Below are 18,480 nucleotides of genomic sequence, written 5' to 3' on the forward strand. Positions count from 1 at the left end.
ACTGGAAGACCAGCTACCGACTACCATCCACGGCAAGACTCTCGTACCAAACTCTACCTACTAGAGTGAAGAATAAGTCTCTCTCAAAGAGCATTGAATTGGAAGACAGAGAAACACAATATCGCCTGGTGTTTGCACACAGCACAGGTGTGACCACACTTCTCTGATCAAAACCTCTGCCATATGACATCAAATTGTGGTTGATGTATAATTATGCTCCACACAACAACAAAGCATTTTTGGTCTGCATGTTTTTGAACAGCGTCTTATACATTTTGTATCACTGTGTTGAGTCAAGAGCACAGTAGTAGAGAGCTGTGTCTGCCGGGGTTAGATGTTGTATTTTCAGTTCAGTTGATGTCTGGGACGTTGTGGATGTATATCTCTTATCAGGGATGTGTTCAACAGAGCTCCCTGATCTGGCACCTTTATACAGTAGAAACTGAGGAGCCTGGTTAGGATAATGCCGGTACCAGTAAAGCCAAGGTCCAGCTTGGCTTGTATCATATGAACAGCTCAGAGTCACAGATTCTCCCTCTGACTTGATGACTTCATGGTTTAAAGAAGTAATTTCATCCCCAGCTATCAGTTCTGTGAGAAAAATAGAGTAAAACAAATTGAACAAATTATAGGAGCTACATGTTTTAATAATAATGTATATAAATAAATGAACAAAGGCACAGAAAGAAACAGATGAACAGAGTGATGTTTATACCAAAGCAGCATGCAGCCAGAACGTGCAGCATCAGCCAATTTCTCATGACTAGTCAGTCAGTTTGAAGTGGAAAAGGTAAGGAGCAGAACAATGCTGATCTATCACAGAGCTTTGACACCCTCTGTCTTACTGTTGATGCTTCATGTTGTTCTGTATTACATGCAGTAGTAGACCATGGGGAGGTGTCTGTCTGTATGGCTTCCTCTGATTCATTTATTAGGTTGCCCCCTTCAGGTTGACTTTCATACTACACCACCAAGCGGTGTGAATTTTGAGGAGGGATAACTACAAACAGCAATATATTTGCACTTTGTCATATTCCAAGTGCTTTTCCAACCAATATTAAGAATACCTGTCTAAATTAAATTGAAGACTACTGATTGAAGAGTGAAGAATATTTCTCACGGTTCATTGAATATGAAGACAGAGAAACACTAGTCTACCTGGTGATTGCACACAGAACGTGGGACCACAGGTCTCTGATCTAAACCTCTGCCATTATTATATCAAATTATATCAAATTGATCCACACAACAAATCATTTTTGCTCTGCAGGTTTTTATACAGCATCTAATAGACTTTGTATTACTGTGTACATTCCCTGAGAGCACAGTAGTAGAGAGCTGTGTCTGTCGGGGTTACACTTGTTACAAGCAGTTCAGTTGATGTCGAGGATGTTGTGGATTTATATCTCTTATCAGGGATATGTTCACTGCTCCTTGATCTGGCACCTTTATACAGTAGAAACTGAGGAGCCTGGTTAGGATAATGCCGGTACCAGTAAAGGTAAACATATTTCCTGCTTGTTTCATATGTACATCTCAGAGATACTGATGATCCCTCAGTGGGGGTGTACTCCTCCTTGTCAGGAGTCACACTATCTCCACATACCATTACTGCAGAGGAACAATACATAATAAATCTGATTGAAAATATATGCTTATTTTTCACATGTAAATTACTTACCTTCATCAAAATATGTTTTACTACCAATACCATAATTGAATAATCTGATTATAAGGATGCAAGGAGTTCAAATGTTGAGGTGTTGTTTACCTGTAGTCATAATCAGAATGATCAATACACTGATCATTCTGACCACAGTAGTACACAGCAAAGTCAGACAGCTGTACCCTCTTAATAATCAAGGGTCTGATTTGGAGTCTGCATTGAGATGGGCATCGGCCTCCTGGGTGGCGCAGTGGTTAAGGGCGCTGTACTGCAGCGCCAGCTGTGCCACCAGAGACTCTAGGTTTGCGCCCAGGCTCTGCCATAACCGGCCGCGACCGGGAGGTCCGTAGGGCAACGCACAATTGGCCTAGCGTTGTCCGGGTTATGGAGGGGTTGGCCGGTAGGGATATCCTTGTCTCATCGCGCACCAGCGACTCCTGTGGCAGACGGGCGCAGTCTGGCTAACCAAGGTAGCTGCACGGTGTTTCCTCCGACACATTGGTGCGGCTGGCTTCCGGGTTGGATGCGCGTTGTGTTAAGAAGTAGTGCGGCTTGGTTGGGTTGTGTATCGGAGGACGCATGACTTTCAACCTTTGTCTCTCCTTCGTCTCTCTACTAAAACAATTGGGCATCAAATCTCTCGCTGAATACAGATACATTTGTCGTTCCAAAAGAAAAGCGCCCCAGCGTGAACTTTGGGAAGCCATTTACTTCATGCTTATACCAGAACAGTATCAAATGCAACAGATTGACAGTCCAGTGTGATCTGTTCTACCTTAGTAGCTTTTACATCACCTTGTGTCTGAATGACTGAGTCTTCTCCTCTGTATTCTGGAAAATAATGTAATACACATTTGTATTAAGGAGAAAATATAAAACATATGAATTTAATACTGGCAGTGTTATACTGAAAAATATGTTTGATGAAAGAAAGGGACTGGAGCAAAGGCAGTAAACTAATATGGAAAATAATATCATACCATGAAAAAAATACAGCAGAATCAGTACATTTCTCATCAAGGAGTCCATGCCTACTGAGAGATGGGTAGGTGAGCAGAGAGCAAACTTGTGTCATTGTCACAAGTGTAGAGAGGAGTTGGCAAGAGGCAGTCACAGCTTAGTGTATTGAGTTTATTAAAGTGCTATAAATATAAAAGCGGGACAAAACCAAAGGTGCAAAATAATAAAGTACACAGGAAATAGTAGGAGAGATTCCTCTCAGGAAAACAAGCAACATTTACAATGACCCACAAAGACAAATGACAGGGGGAGTATATATACAGTGATAGAGTGGGGATTGGAACCAGGTGTGTGTAATGATGACGAGACAAGGTTTATGAGTGAAGGGCGTTTGCCAGCAGCAGGTTCGGCAGCAGCTAGAAGGCCGGCGACGCCGAGCGCCTGAGCTGGACAGGAAGGGGAGCCAAAGTGAAGGCTGGTGTGACAGTCATAGGCATGTGAAACCACTTCCTTAATTCTGCCTTGGGAATCATTGAGAAGGAGATTTACACCAGGCTCTCTAAGAGTCTTACTGTATAACACGCTATCAAATTGTTTTTGTAAGGGGCTGTATATCCTGTTGTCACAGCACAGTAGTACACAGCAGAATCAGACAGCTGCATCCTCTGGATCGTCAAGGGGACAGATTTCGAGTCTTTATTGAGATATGCATCAAGTCTCTCCACAAATTCAACTGACTGGTAGTCTAAAAGAAATGTGAGATAATGTCTAGATGCTTTTTTTAGTGGGGATCAGGTTAATAACTTCACTGCCTGGGATGATGAGACAGCGGATTGCGCACTCAGATGGAACAGAGTAAATAGACATTTTAACGCCATAGATTTAGATGATGGTGGTAACTTGTGGAATGGACACCAGGTTTGAATGCAATTTTCACCAATCAGCATTCAGGATTTCTGTATTGGATCACTGCTCAATGTCATCTTCATGACTTTGCAGTAGTTCTGAATAGAGACAATTCAGCTCATGACAGCCCTCTATTGGTATTGTCTCAAAATGTATGCTCGTCACAAAAACCAATGGAGAAGAATAAGACAAGTACTGCCCTTAATCCTCTAAGAAATCAAAACAACACAACAAATGTCTGGTGAAATTGTCAACAAATGCCTGGCGAATACCAAACAATCCAGAGTAAGAACTTTATACTAATGGTCAAGTATGGTGGTGGAAGTGCGATGGTTTGGGGATGCTTTGCCGCCTCAGGACCTGGACAACTTGCATTAACGTAAATAATTTATAAAATTGAAGACGGGATAAACAGCGTTCAATACAAAGTGGAGCGAGCATTTCTGGTCAAGCGCCTCTATCTAACAGTACACTTCAAGTTACCCTCGTTCTAGATGGCCGTACTTCTTCATTACACAAAGGAAAAACCTCAACCAATTTCTAAAGACTGTTGACATCCAGTGGAAGCGATGGGAACTGCAAGCCCCTGCCTCAGAATGCTAGATTCCCGAAGAAAGCCTATTGAAAAGAGAGTGACCTCAAAAAAAATCCTGGATGGTTTGTCCTCGGGGTTTCACCTGCCAAATCAGTTATGTTACTCACAGACATCATTCAAACAGTTTTATAAAGTTGTCTATCCAAATCTACTAATAATATGCATATCCTGGCTTCTGAGCCAGAGTAGCAGGCCGTTTACTTTGGACACGCTTTTCATTCGGATGTGAAAATACTGACCCCTATCCCAAAGAAGTTCATGAAGTGTGGTGGTGGTGAGGAAGGTTTGGTTTACTAAATCACTGTAAAATTGGAATCAATGGAATTTATATGAGTGGGGACACCGGTGTCGAGGTAATTGATGTAATATGTACTTGCAGGTAGAGTTATTAAAGTGACTACGCATAGATAATAACAGAGAGTAGCAGCAGCATAAGGGGGGTGCAAATATTCTGGGTAGGAAGTGCTATTTTCAAATGACACTTGACAGTTACCTTGAATAAACTAAAGGTATATAACGTCAGACTAATACTCACCAACAAGTGCAGAGAGGAGAAACACTGGGTAGAGAAACATGGTGATGGGTGTAACAGTGTGTTATCAGGAGGCAGAACTGAAGACATCCCACTGTTCCAGTCAGTTAGAGGAGAATCATCTCTCCACCTCTCATCTTAGCTCCTCCTAGTCAGTAAATGGACCCACATTACATCAACATTATAATCTGTGATGAACAAATATGACTTAATTGATGGATCATCATGAACATGATCTCTGATCATTTGTATGCAGATGCTTGCCTATTACTGTCACATTCTGACATTAGTTCTTTTGTTATGTCTTTGTTTTAGTATGGTCTATGTTTGTTTTTCTATGATTTGGTATTTCTGTGTTTGGCCTGGTATGGTTCTCAATCAGAGGCAGCTGTCAATCGTTGTCCCTGATTGAGAACCATACTTAGGTAGCCTGGTTTCACCCTTGAGTTGTGGGTGATTATTTTCTGTTTCAGTGTTTACACCATTCGGGATGGTTTCGGTTTTCATTTTGATTCTCTTGTTTCTTTTTCTATTCATTCGCACTAAATTACATTATGGATACATACCACGCTGCATTTTGGTCCTCCGATCCTTCCAACTACTCCTCCTCCTCAGAAGAGGAGGAAGAAGAGCGTTACAATTACGTAGTGTTTACTAGTAGGATTTTTTTAGTCAGGTTCTTGTCGTGTTTCTGGGTTTCATGTCAATGTGGGCCTCAGAGCACAGTAGTACAGAGCAGTCTGTCACTTCAGCAGAGGAGATCTCAAGATCCAAAGGGTTTACTCTTCATTGAGTTTCGTAGACATGAGTGTTCAGAGGATTTGCTTTCTTTATAACCTCTGTATCCAGGCTGCATCACATCCGGTGCCATAGTGCGGCGAACAATTGGCCCAGCAACATCTGGGTTTGGCTGAGGTAGGCCGTCATTGTAAATAAGAATTTTTCTGAATGCCTAGTTAAATTAAGGTTAAATACAAATAAAATAAAAACCTGAGATGTTCAGGAGGAACTTTCACCTTTTTCCTGGGTCTTGGTGATACCAATAGACTTCATCTCCAGCAGTAGCTGTTCTGGAGAAGTTGTTAGACAGGGTAACAGGGGTTCCCTCTAAACAGAAATATCTTTCTTGAGTGGAGTGAGATCCTCATAACTGACACCTGCATACAGAATCATTTTACTACACATTTTAATTTTGAATGAAAATGTATTTAAATTGTATTTATTTCAAATGGACAATGTATCGCTTTGTATTGCCTAACAATAAATATGGTCAGGAACAACAGTGAATAGAGCAACACAATCTTAGATGACCAGAGACAAACTGACAGAAAGATCTAAGCCTTCTCTGAAAGATTCCTCCTGTTTTATGTTTCTATACTGCTGTTCAGTCAATTCCTCAACCATAAGTCCCTCCCCTTAACATACAGTAGGTATGTTATGTATGTCATACAAGATGTCTGTTTCCTTCCATGGTTCTTGACAGATTTCTGAGTTTCCTGTCACTGTGATCTCCAGGGCGCAGTAGTACAGAGCAGAGTTTGTCACTTCAGCAAAGGAGATTTCCAGATCCACACGTTTGGTCTCTGAATCAATATAACCTAACAGACTATCAGGCTACCAATTCCCTTGGAAGTCTGTATCTATTATCCATAGATGGAATATTGTCATTTTCCCAGCACTGGTTTGATGATAGCAGTATAATCTATTTCCAATTGTAGAAGTTGAGCAGTAGTTGTAGGACACGTGACAGTGGTTCCCTCCAAGCCATGCACGTCGTTTCTTAAAGGAGCGATAGCATTCTCTAAACTGTCATCTGTATAAATAAAGGGTAGTTGTAATGCACACGCTAATGAAAATGAAATGTAAAACCTAATATCCTTTTTATGTGTGTCACTTTCCTACAAATGTACAGAGCTGCACTGCATACAGAAACATAATCTTGGCTATCTATGATAATTTATTCCTCTGTTGCCTAGCTGTATCTTAATTCATTTCTGCTTACTGTAGCTCCTCCCCTTATCATTGGTTTCTTGCCAAGGCACTTGACAGGTTTTTGTACAGTGTGTCTGGGTTTCCTGTCACTGTGGGCACCAGGGCACAGTAGTACAGAGCAGAATCTGTCACTTCAACAGAGGAGATCTCCAGATCCATGCGGTCGGTTTGAACCTGAGCTGACATGCGAGGAGGGACAGGTTTCTGGACATATCCTGATTTAGTGATGAGAATCAGGAACTCTGGTTTAGACCTGAGATACTGACGATACCACTGTAGATTGTTTACAGAGCCTGTGTAGCTGCAGGATAATGTGATAGTATCACCCTCCACACCACCCACCATAGGCCTAGTGGGATTAATGTCATCTTCAAAACTGACACCTGTCAGAAAAGTAAAAACGTGTTGCTGTTTTGCTAGATTTTTTGACAACTATCAAATATATTATGGAGTTGGAATTAAAATCATGAAATTGAATACAGCACTCACCAACAAGGACTGAGAGGAGAAATGATGAAAGCAACAACATAGCTGATAGAGTATTTAAAAGACTATGACACAAAAGAGACAGAGTTGAATACCTCTATCTTTCAGTCTTGCTGATTGGAGAAAATGTTGTAGCTCCACCTACCACCAAAGACAGGGGCTGTTGAACATCCACATTTGTTTCTGTGTGTGCCATGCAATCCTTGTTTAATGTTAGTATTGATGCATTAAGTTATTTTTAACAATAGTACTCCATTCATGTTTTATTGCATTTTGAAGAGAAAGGTTTTAAATGAGTAACAGTTCAATTGCTGCTGTTTTTGAATTTTATTTAACTTTAACTGTTATTTCATTATAAAAAACAAGTGTTCTAATGAATGTCAAATATATTTAAAAAAAAACACTAACAAGACATCTCAAATGAAATTATAAAAATAAGTGTACAAAACATACATTAAAAAAACACAAAAACAATATAGATCAATTGGTTTTTTTGTATTTAATTTCACTGTTATTTTGTTACATTTTTTATTATTCTTTTAGTTAATTGTTATTTTTGAAAGGAGGTTTGGGAATATTAATAACTTGTACACTCTTTTTATAAAGCTGCTTTTGAGTGTTCAGAGATAAAAGACCGTAGTTCTTCTGACTGGCATGGAAGTGACTCGATCAGGGGTGGGAAAACTGTCTCAAGGGCCATATTCAGCTTTTGAAACCAAGTGAAGGGCCACATACTATATGTAGTGTACTGTAGGTGTACATATACTGCTAAGACGCAGAACAATTCTGTCAAAAAAAACATGTTTATATGACTGGAAATAGCTGACATCTGTTAAACTCTTTAGGCTAGACAAACCGTTAGCAGCACACCGACAACATCAGGTGAAATTGCAGAGCGCGAAATTCAAAATACAAAAATCGTAATATTAAACATTCAAGAAAATACAAGTGTCTTATAGAATTTAAAAGGTTAACTTAATCCAGCCGCTGTCAGATTTTACAAAGGCTTTACGGCAAAAGCATAACTTGCGATTATCTGAGGACAGCGCCCAGCGTACAAAAGCATGAAAAACATTTTCAAAACCAGCAGAGGCGTCACCAAAGTCAGAAATAGAGATAAAATAAATCACTTACCTTAGGTCTTCCTCTGTTGGCAATCCCAAGGGTCCCAGCTGCATAACAAATGGTCAGTTTGTTCAATAAAGTCCTTCTTTATATCCCAAAAAAGTCAGTTCAGTTGGTGCGCTTGATTCAGTAATCCACCTGTTTCTCTCAGTAAAAACGCATGCAAAGGAATCCCAAAAGTTACCAATAAACTTTGTCCAAACAAGTCAAACAATGTTTCTAATCAATCCTCAAGTAACCAAATATGTAAATAAACTATCAAATTTAAGACGGAGAATAGTGTGTTCTATTCCGGAGATAAATAAAGAAGTGCTCGCCCTTATCCACATGCGCCACAAGACTAGTCAAAATGACAGCCACCTAGAAAAACTACAAATTCTAGCTCATTTTCAAAAAACAAGCCTGAAGCCCTTTCTAAAGACTGTTGACATCTAGTGGAATCCATAGGAACTGTAATCTGGGAGGATTTCCTTTGATTTTCCCATAGACAGCCATTTCAATGGGTGGTGACCAAAAAACAAATTCTGGATGGGATTCTCCTTGGGTTTTCTCCTACCATATCAGTTCTGTTATACTCAGACATTATTTTAACAGTTTAAGAAACTTCAGTGTTTTCTATCCAATACTACCAATTATATGCATATCCTAGCTTCTGGGCCTTAGTAACAGGGAGTTTACTTTGGGCACCTCAGTCATCCGAACTTCCCGAATACTGCCCCCTATCCCTAAGAAGATTAAGACTGAAATCACCAAGAGTGGGGTAGGCCAGGCTTAAGTTTTCTTTACATGTTTTCAACAGTGTTTTTAAAATTATCCAGCAATGCACTTGGATACTGGCCTTGTCTCCATTCATTTGCCATTGAATGCTTACTACAGTGGCTCAGATTGTACTTTCTTTGGGCTGAGATGATTTGAGAACTGTTCAGTTGTAGACCATCTACATATCAACATGAAGCCAAATGTTTTGTGTATGCTCTGTACGTGGCTCACAATGTTCTTTTTTAGGGTGGAGGTGAAATGAGAAGTATTCCATAATATGCTATCGTAAACAGGCCATTCAATATGAACTCAGATGATATACTTGTTGCTCTTATTTGTGTCACTCAGATTGAATTTGAGATGGTCTATTAATGTGAGCATTGGGTCTGGTCACCTCTCTTGGAAAGGGCATCAAAGTCTGGTGTCATTTCTGAAGTAGAGATCCTCAGATTAGCTGACCAGTGGTTTGCTAAATTTGACCTGTGACGGGATTTGTTGTAGTTCATGACTGAGAAAGTTTGTTCAAACATATATGTGTACCCGAATAAAACCAGCATCCTCTGGGTGTGATTTTTCATATTTGGAAATTGTTTTATAAAAAACAGGTGTTTTGTGGCTGTTGTACTTCTCCTTCAACGCAATGCAGGAAGCCATTTCCTAAAATACAGACACATACATACAAACCCACAACACAGAAACTGGGAACGTAACATGCCCATCCCCAGTTACTAAACCCGTGATAGAGCGTTGACAACATTCGCCGAACCCTTCACATGCTTAATATGTATATTGTATCTTTGTATAATCAGAGCCCACCGCATAAGGCGAAGGTTCTGATTGTACATTTGCTTCAAAAACACCAAAGGATTATGAAGACCAGTACAGGCAAGGCACTGTAGCTCACATATACCTCAAACTGTAAGGCAAGCAATAAAGCCATCGTCTCTTGTTCAATGGTGGAGTACCTTAACTAACACGAGTTGACCTTACGGGAGAAGAAACTGATGGGCCGACCCACTCCCTCTTCCTCTTCTTGCAAGAGAACTGCACCCACCCCCACTATACTAGTGTTTACCTCCAACTTAAAAGGTTTGTCAAAGTTGGGGGCGGCAAGCACTGGGACACTACAAAGTAGTGCTTTGGCGGACTCAAAAGCATAGTTACATTCTTGGGACCACTTAAATGGTACTTTGGGACTAAGCAGAGATGTAAGGGGAGCTACTACAGTCGAAAAATTCTTACAGAACGTACGATAGTAGCCTACCATCCCCAGAAATCTGCGCAACTGGCGGCGAGTTGTGGGAGCAGGAAAGCAACAATTGCTTCCACTTTGCCAGTTACTGGGCACACTGACGTCGTACCACCTGCTTTCCTAAATAAGTCACAGTAGCCTTCCCAAACTCACACTTGGCCAAAATGAGGGTTAACCTCTTACACTTATGGTGGCGCTATTTCATTTTTGGAAGAAAAACGTTCCCGTTTTAAACAAGATATTTTGTCACAAAAAGATGCTTGACTATGCATATAATTGCTACTGTTCGAAAGAAAACACTCTGACGTGTCCAGAAATACAAATATCTTCTCTGTGCGTGCCCTTTAACGTGAGCTTCAGGCAAAACCAAGATGACTTGGCATCCAGGAAATGACAAGGATTTTTGAGGCTCTGTCTTTCATTATCTCCTTATATGGCTGTGAACGCAAGAGGAATGAGTCTGCCCTTTCTGTCGTTTCCCCAAGGTGTCTGCAGCATTGTGACGTATTTGTAGGCAGATCGTTGGAAGATTGACCATAAGAGACCACATTTACCACGTGTCCGCCCGGTGTCCTGCGCCGAAATCGGTGCGCAAAAGTCACCTACCAGTATTTTTCCATGGGGCAGATAGAGAGAAGCAAGCTTCCAAGAACTGCATGTCAATGAAGAGATATGTGAAAAAACACCTTGAGGATTGATTCCAAACAACGTTTGCCATGTTTCGGTCGATATTATGTAGTTAATCCGGAAAAAGTTTCACGTTGTAGGTGACTGCATTTTCGGTTCGTTTCGGTAGCCAGGCGCAATGTAGAAAACGGAACGATTTCTCCTACACACAGACGCTTTCAGGAAACACTGCGCATTTGGTATGTGGCTGGGAGTCTCCTCATTGAAAACATCAGAAGCTCTTCAAAGGTAAATGATTTTATTTATTTGGTTATCTGGCTTTTGTGAAAATGTTGCGTGCTACATGCTACACAAAATGCTATGCTAGCTTTGCATACTCTTACACAAATTAGTCAATTTCTATGGTTCAAAAGCATATTTTGAAAATCTGAGATGACAGTGTTGTTAAGAAAAGGCTAAGCTTGAGAGCAAACGCATTATTTTAATTTTATTTGCGATTTTCAGAAATCGTTAACGTTGCGTTATGCTAATGAGCCTGAGGCTTAGTCACAATCCCGGATCCGGGATGGGGAGTTTCAAGAGGTTAAAGAAGCATTCTCCAACCGCTGAAACACACTTTTGAAGGTGGAGAGATGATCAGACCAAGTAGACGAATGAATAACCACATCGTCAAGGTAAGCAGTACAATTTGGCACATCCTCAAACACAATGTTAACAAGGCGCTGAAAAGTAGCAGGTGCATTATACATTCCAAAGGGCATCACAATGTATTCTACGAAGTTATCAGGGGTAACTAAAGCCTCGATGTCAGAAGCTCGAGAGGTCAGAGGCACCTGCCAATAACCTTTTACCAAATCTAACTTACTAACGTAAGCAGCAGAGCCAATTCTATCAATGCAGTCATCTAAGCGAGATAGAGGAAAAGATTCAGACTTTGTAACTACATTTATATGACAATAGTCCGTATATAAGCGGGACGTACCATCAGGCTTAGGAACAAGAATACACGGGGAACTCCAGGAGCTGTTATTGGGTTTTGCCATGTCATACTGTAATAAATAAGCTACCTCACTTTTCATTTACCTCGCTTTTCTTAGAGTTAACCCGGTACAGATGCTGAAGTATAGCAGCAGCGTTCCCAACATCCACGTCATGTTCCAAGATGGATGTGCGACTTGGAATGTCCTGAAACACATTGAGAAAACTATTTAACGATAAGATAAGATCATCATTGAGAGGGTAACTTTTTCAGCATCTACGAATTACATAAGCATTCACACTGCTGTAACGTATGGCAGGACCCCAACCTTTCCTCCTCATCCTCCTCCTCTAGGTCCCAGCCAGGCTTTAACACCAGCGCAGCCACACTGGAGACAGCGGGCTGGACCAGCTTACTTGAGGAGCTGTCTGGAGAGTCACGTATATAATATGCTTTCAGCATGTTAACCTCTCTGGGAACGTTTGGGACGTGAGCGTCCCACCCCTCAACAGCCAGTGAAAGTGCAGGGCGCCAAGTTCAAAACAACAAAAATCCCATAATTAACATTCCTCAAGCATACAAGTAATTTACAGCATTTTAAAGATAACATTCTTGTTAATCCAGCCACAGTGTCTGATTTGAAAAGGGATTTACAGCGAAAGCACCACAAACAATTATGTTAGGTCACCACCAAGCCACAGAAAAACACAGCCATTTTTCCAGCCAAAGAGAGGAGTCACAAAAAGCAGAAATAGAGATCAAATTAATCACTAACCTTTGATGATCTTCATCAGATGACACTCATAGGACTTCATGTTACACAATACATGTATTTTTTGTTTGATAAAGTTCATATTTATTTCAAAAAAATTGTAGTTTACATTGGCGTGTTACGTTCAGTAGTTCTAAAACATGGGGTGATTGTGCAGAGAGCCACATCAATTTACAGAAATACTCATAATAAACATTGATAAATATATGACTATTATACAATTAACTTTAGATAAACTTCTCCTTAACTTCTTATAGCTGGGGGACAGTATTGAGTAGCTTGGATGAATAAGTAAATGGCCTGCTCCTCAGTCTCAGTTGCTAATATATGCATATTATTATTAGTATTGGATAGAAAACACTCTAAAGTTTCTAAAACTGTTTGAATGATGTATGTGAGTATAACATAACTCATATGGTAGGCAACATCCTGAGGAGAAATCAAAACAGGAAGTGAGAAATCTGAGTTTGGTATGTATTCGCCACAGTTCCCATTGAAATCCCCTTGATATATTAATTATGTTGCACTTCCTAGGGCTTCCACTAGATGTCAATCATCTATAGAAATTTGAATGAGACTTCCACTGTGTTGTGGGACTGAATGAGAGCAGAATCTATCAGGTGACTGCCAGTCAGCCCTTTTCTGATCACGCGCATTCCTCATGGTATCCACTTGCGTTCCATTGCTCATCAAGACACAAAGGAATACTCCGGCTGGAACTTTATTGAAGCTATGTGTTAAAAACATCCTAATGATTAATTCTGTACTTAGTTTGAAATGTTTCTTCGACCTGTAATATAACTTTTTGAAGTTTGTGTCCGACGTAACGCTGACCAGAATGAGCGTTTGGATATGTATACCAAACGCACTAACAACAGGAGGTATTCGGACATAAATAACAGACATTATCGAACAAAACATGTATTCTTCGACCTGTAATATAACTTTTTGAAGTTTGTGTCCGACATAACGCTGACCGGAATGGACATAAATAACGGACATTATCGAACAAAACATGTATTGTGGACCTGGGATTCCTGGAGTGCTTTATTTATCATGTGATTTCTCATGTGATATTTGTCATGTGATTTCTTCTTTATGTTGATGCCAACATGGCGGCTATTGTGACTATTTTTCTGAGCGCCGTCTCTGATTATTGCATGGTTTGCTTATTCCGTAAAGTTTTTTTTAAATCAGAAGCAAACGGTTGCATTAACCTCTAGTGACACCCCATCCCGTGAACGGGACCATTGTCATCATCTGACACTAATTAGCATAACGCAACGGACATAAACCTTCCTAGAAAATCTTCCTATTCATGAAAATCACAAGTGAAATATATTGGAACACAGCTTAGCCTTTTGTTAATCACCCTTTCATCTCAGATTTTCTAAATATGCTTTAGAGCCAAAGCTAGACAAGCATTTGTGTAAGTGTATCGATAGCCTAGCATAGCATTATGCCTTGCTAGCAGCAGGCAACCTTGTCACGAAAATCAGAAAAGCAATCAAATTAAATTGTTTACCTTTGATGAACTTCAGATGTTTTCACTCACAAGACTCCCAGATAGATAGCCAAAGTTCATTTTTTCCAGAAATATTATTTTTGTAGGCGAAATAGCTCCGTTTGTTCTACACGTTTGTCTGAGAAATCGACCGGAAATTGTGGTCACGACAACGTCAAAAAATATTCCAAATTAGCTCCATAATATCGACAGAAACATGGCAAACGTTGTTTAGAATCAAACTTCAAGGTGTTTTTCAAATATCTATTCGATAATATATCCACCAGGACAATTGGTTTCTCAGTAGAAGCGATTGGAATAATGGCTACCTCTGTACTTTACGTGAGATTTCTCCGGGAGCATCATGTGACCACTTGCGCAATGTAGCCCCCTACGGGTATTCTTCAACATAAATGCGTAAAACTACGTCATAATGCTGTAGACACCTTGGGGAGTACGTAGAAAGCATAAGCTGGTTCATAGCACATTCACAGCTCAATAAGGACTCATTGGCACGCAGCGCTTTCAAAATATGTGGCCCTTCCGGATTGGATTTTTCTCAGGCTTTAGCCTGCAACATCAGTTCTGTTATACTCACAGACAATATCTTTACAGTTTTGGAAATGTTAGAGTGTTTTCTATCCAAAGCTGTCAATGATATGCATATTCTAGCATCTTGTCCTGACAAAATATTCTGTTTTTAAACGGGAACGTTTTTTCCCAAAAATTTAAATACTGCCCCTAGAGTCGCAACAGAACCTCTACGGGATCGGTGTCCCCACCGTGGAGCGGTTGGGGTAACACAGGCTATTTTGATTAGCATGAGGTTGTAAGTAACAAAACAATTTCCCAATAGATTGACATATCTGATATGGGCAGAAAGTGTAAATTCTTGTTAATCTAACTGCACTGTCCAATTTACAGTAGCTATTACAGTGAAATAATACCATGCTATTGTTTGAGGAGGGTGCACAGTAATGAACTTGGAAATGTATTAATTAAACAAATTATGCACATTTTGGCAGTCTTGATACAATGTTTTGAACAGATATGCAATGGTTATTGCATCAGTCTAAAACTTTGCGCATACACTGCTGCCATCTACTGGCCAAAAGCTAAACTGTGCCTGGGCTGGAATAATACAATATGGCCTTTCTCTTGCATTTCAAACATTATGGTACAAAAACATTTAATAAACACATTTTTTTTTACCAGATCTAATGTGTTATATTCTCCTACATTTCACATTTCCACAAACTTCAAAGTGTTTCCATTCAAATGGTATCAAGAATATGCATATCCTTGCTTCAGGTCCTGAGCTACAGGCAGTTAGATTTGGATGTCATTTTAGGCGAAAATTTGAAAAAAGGGTCAGATTAACTTTGCCTTAGGAAGCATTGACGACAAGTTTACACCAGGCTCTCTAAGAGTCTTATATCACACTGTCAAAACGTTTTTGTAAGGTGGTTGTACTGTATATCCTGTTGTCACAGTGGGCTTCAGAGCACAGTAGTACACTGCAGAGTCAGACAACTGTACCCTCTGGATCATCAAGGGGACTAATTTGGTGACATAATTCATATGGGCATTAAATCTCCACTTTAATCTACTGTATCTACAGCTGAGAGAGACATCTCCTGTATTAACACACTTCTCTCTTTGACTGAGTAAATCTGTCTGCTCCTCTGCACTCAGGAAACAAAGAAGAATGCCTTGGAACTTTAAGGTTCTATCTATATAGAATATTAGTCACGTAATATCTAATTGATCTTTGCATGGTTCTTCATGGTCTGTGTAGTTAGATTTTTGATAAAGTACATTTTAAGTGAAAAAAAAAACATGAGAAGTTCTATCTGCATAAGCCCATTTCAACATTATAAGGTTCTATCTGCAATCCAATCACAAGCCTGAGCAAATACAAAAGGACCAATCAGAACACACCTTTGCCATATCTCTCTAGTTATGGTCTCTAAGCTGATCTAGCCAGCAATAATGGCATGCAAGTAAAAGAACAAAACTGTCAGAAGTCTTTACCATATAAACTAACGTAAAACAACAATAACGAGGCTATATACAGGGGGTACCGGTACCGAGTCAATGTGCAGAGGAACAGGTTAGTCGAGGTAATTAGTACATGTAGGTAGGAGTGAAGTGACTATGTATTGATAATAAACATCAAGTAGCAGCAGTGTACAAAAAAAATGGGGGGCTGGTGTCAATGTAAATAATTTGGTGGCCATTTGAATAATTGTTCAGGAGTCTTATGGCTTTGGGGCAGAAGCTGTTAAGGAGCCTTTTGGTCCTAGACTTGGAGCCCCCCTACCGCTTGCTGTGCGCTTGCAGAGAAAAAGTCTATGACTTGGGTAACAGGAGTCTTAGACATTTTTTGGGCTTCCCTCTGACACTGCCTGATATGTAGGTCCTGGATGGCAGGTAGTTTGGCCCCAGTGATGTACTAGGCCGTACGCACTACCCTCTGTCGTGCCATGAAGAGCAGTTGCCATACCAGGCGGTGATGCAACCGGTCAGGATGCTCTCGATGTAGAACTTAATTTTGTCCCTCTATTTCGTGGTATCCAATTGGTAGTTACAGTCTTGTCTCAGCACTGCAACTCCCATAAAGACTCGGGAGAGGCGAAGGTTCTAAAGCCATGCGTCCAACCGAAACACAACCCAGCCAAGAAACACTGCTTCTTGACACGTTACTTGCTTAAAAGCGCAGAGGGCATCATGAAGAACAAGGAACACACCAGGCAGGTCCGAGATACTGTTGTGAAGAAGTTTAAAGCCGGATTTGGATACAAAAAGATTTCCCAAGCTTTAAACATCCCAAGGAGCACTGTGCAAGCGATAATATTGAAATGGAAGGAGTATCAGACCACTGCAAATCTACCAAGACCTCTAAACTTTCAGCTCATACAAGGAGAAGACTGATCAGAGATGCAGCCAAGAGGCCCATGATCACTCTGGATGAACTGCAGAGATCTAAAGCTGAGGTGGGAGACTCTGTCCATAGGACAACAATCAGTCGTATATTGCACAAATCTGGCCTTTATGGAAGAGTGGCAAGAAGAAAGCCATTTCTTAAAGATATCCATAAAAAGTGTTGTTTAAAGTTTGCCACAAGCCACCTGGGAGAGACACCAAACATGTGGAAGAAGGTGCTCTGGTCAGATGAAACCAAAATTGAACTTTTTGGCAACAATGCAAAATGTTATGTTTGGCGTAAAAGCAACACAGCTCATCACCCTGAACACTGTCAAACATGGTGGTGGCAGCATCATGGTTTGGGCCTGCTTTTCTTCAGCAGGGACAGGGAAGATTGATGGCAAGATGGATGGAGCCAAATACAGGACCATTCTGGAAGAAAACCTGATGGAGTCTGCAAAAGACCTGAGACTGGGACGGAGATTTGTCTTCCAACAAGACAATGATCCAAAACATAAAGCAAAATCTACAATGGAATGGTTCAAAAATAAACATATCCAGGTGTTAGAATGGCCAAGTCAAAGTCCAGACCTGAATCAAATCGAGAATCTGTGGAAAGAACTGAAAACTGCTGTTCACAAATGTTCTCCATCCAACCTCACTGAGCTAGAGCTGTTTTGCAAGGAGGAATGGGAAAAAATGTCAGTCTCTCGATGTGCAAAACTGATAGAGACATACCCCAAGCGACTTACAGCTGTAATCGCAGCAAAAGGTGGAGCTACAAAGTATTAACTTAAGGGGGCTGAATAATTTTGCACGCCCAATTTTTCAGTTTTTGATTTGTTAAAAAAGTTTGAAATATCCAATAAATGTCGTTCCACTTCATGATTGTGTCCCACTTGTTGTTGATTCTTCACAAAAAAATAGTTTTATATCTTTATGTTTGAAGCCTGAAATGTGGCAAAAGGTCACAAAGTTCAAGGGGGCCGAATACTTTCGCAAGGCACTGTATATTGAATATATTTATTTCATTTCATTTGCGATTTTCATGAATAAGAAAAGTTTATGTCCGCTGCGTTATGCTAATGCGTTTGAGGCTATGATTACGCTCCCGGATACGGATTTGCTCGTCGCAAGAGGTTAGCCAGCTGGAAGCCAGCTGCACCAATGTGTCAGAGGAAACACTGTACACCTGGCAAACGTGTCAGTGTGCATTGCACCCGGCCCACCATAGGATTCGCTAGAGCACGATGGGAGAAGAACATCCCTGCCGGCCAAACCCTCCCCTAACCCAGGCGACGCTGGGCCAATTGTGCGCTCTTGCCGACTGTCTTGGTGTGTTTGGACCATGATTGTTTTTTTGGTGATGTGAACACCAAGGAACTTGAAACTCTAGA

This window comes from Oncorhynchus masou, chromosome 3, assembly GCF_036934945.1.
Source record: "Oncorhynchus masou masou isolate Uvic2021 chromosome 3, UVic_Omas_1.1, whole genome shotgun sequence".
Lineage (NCBI taxonomy): Eukaryota > Metazoa > Chordata > Actinopteri > Salmoniformes > Salmonidae > Oncorhynchus > Oncorhynchus masou.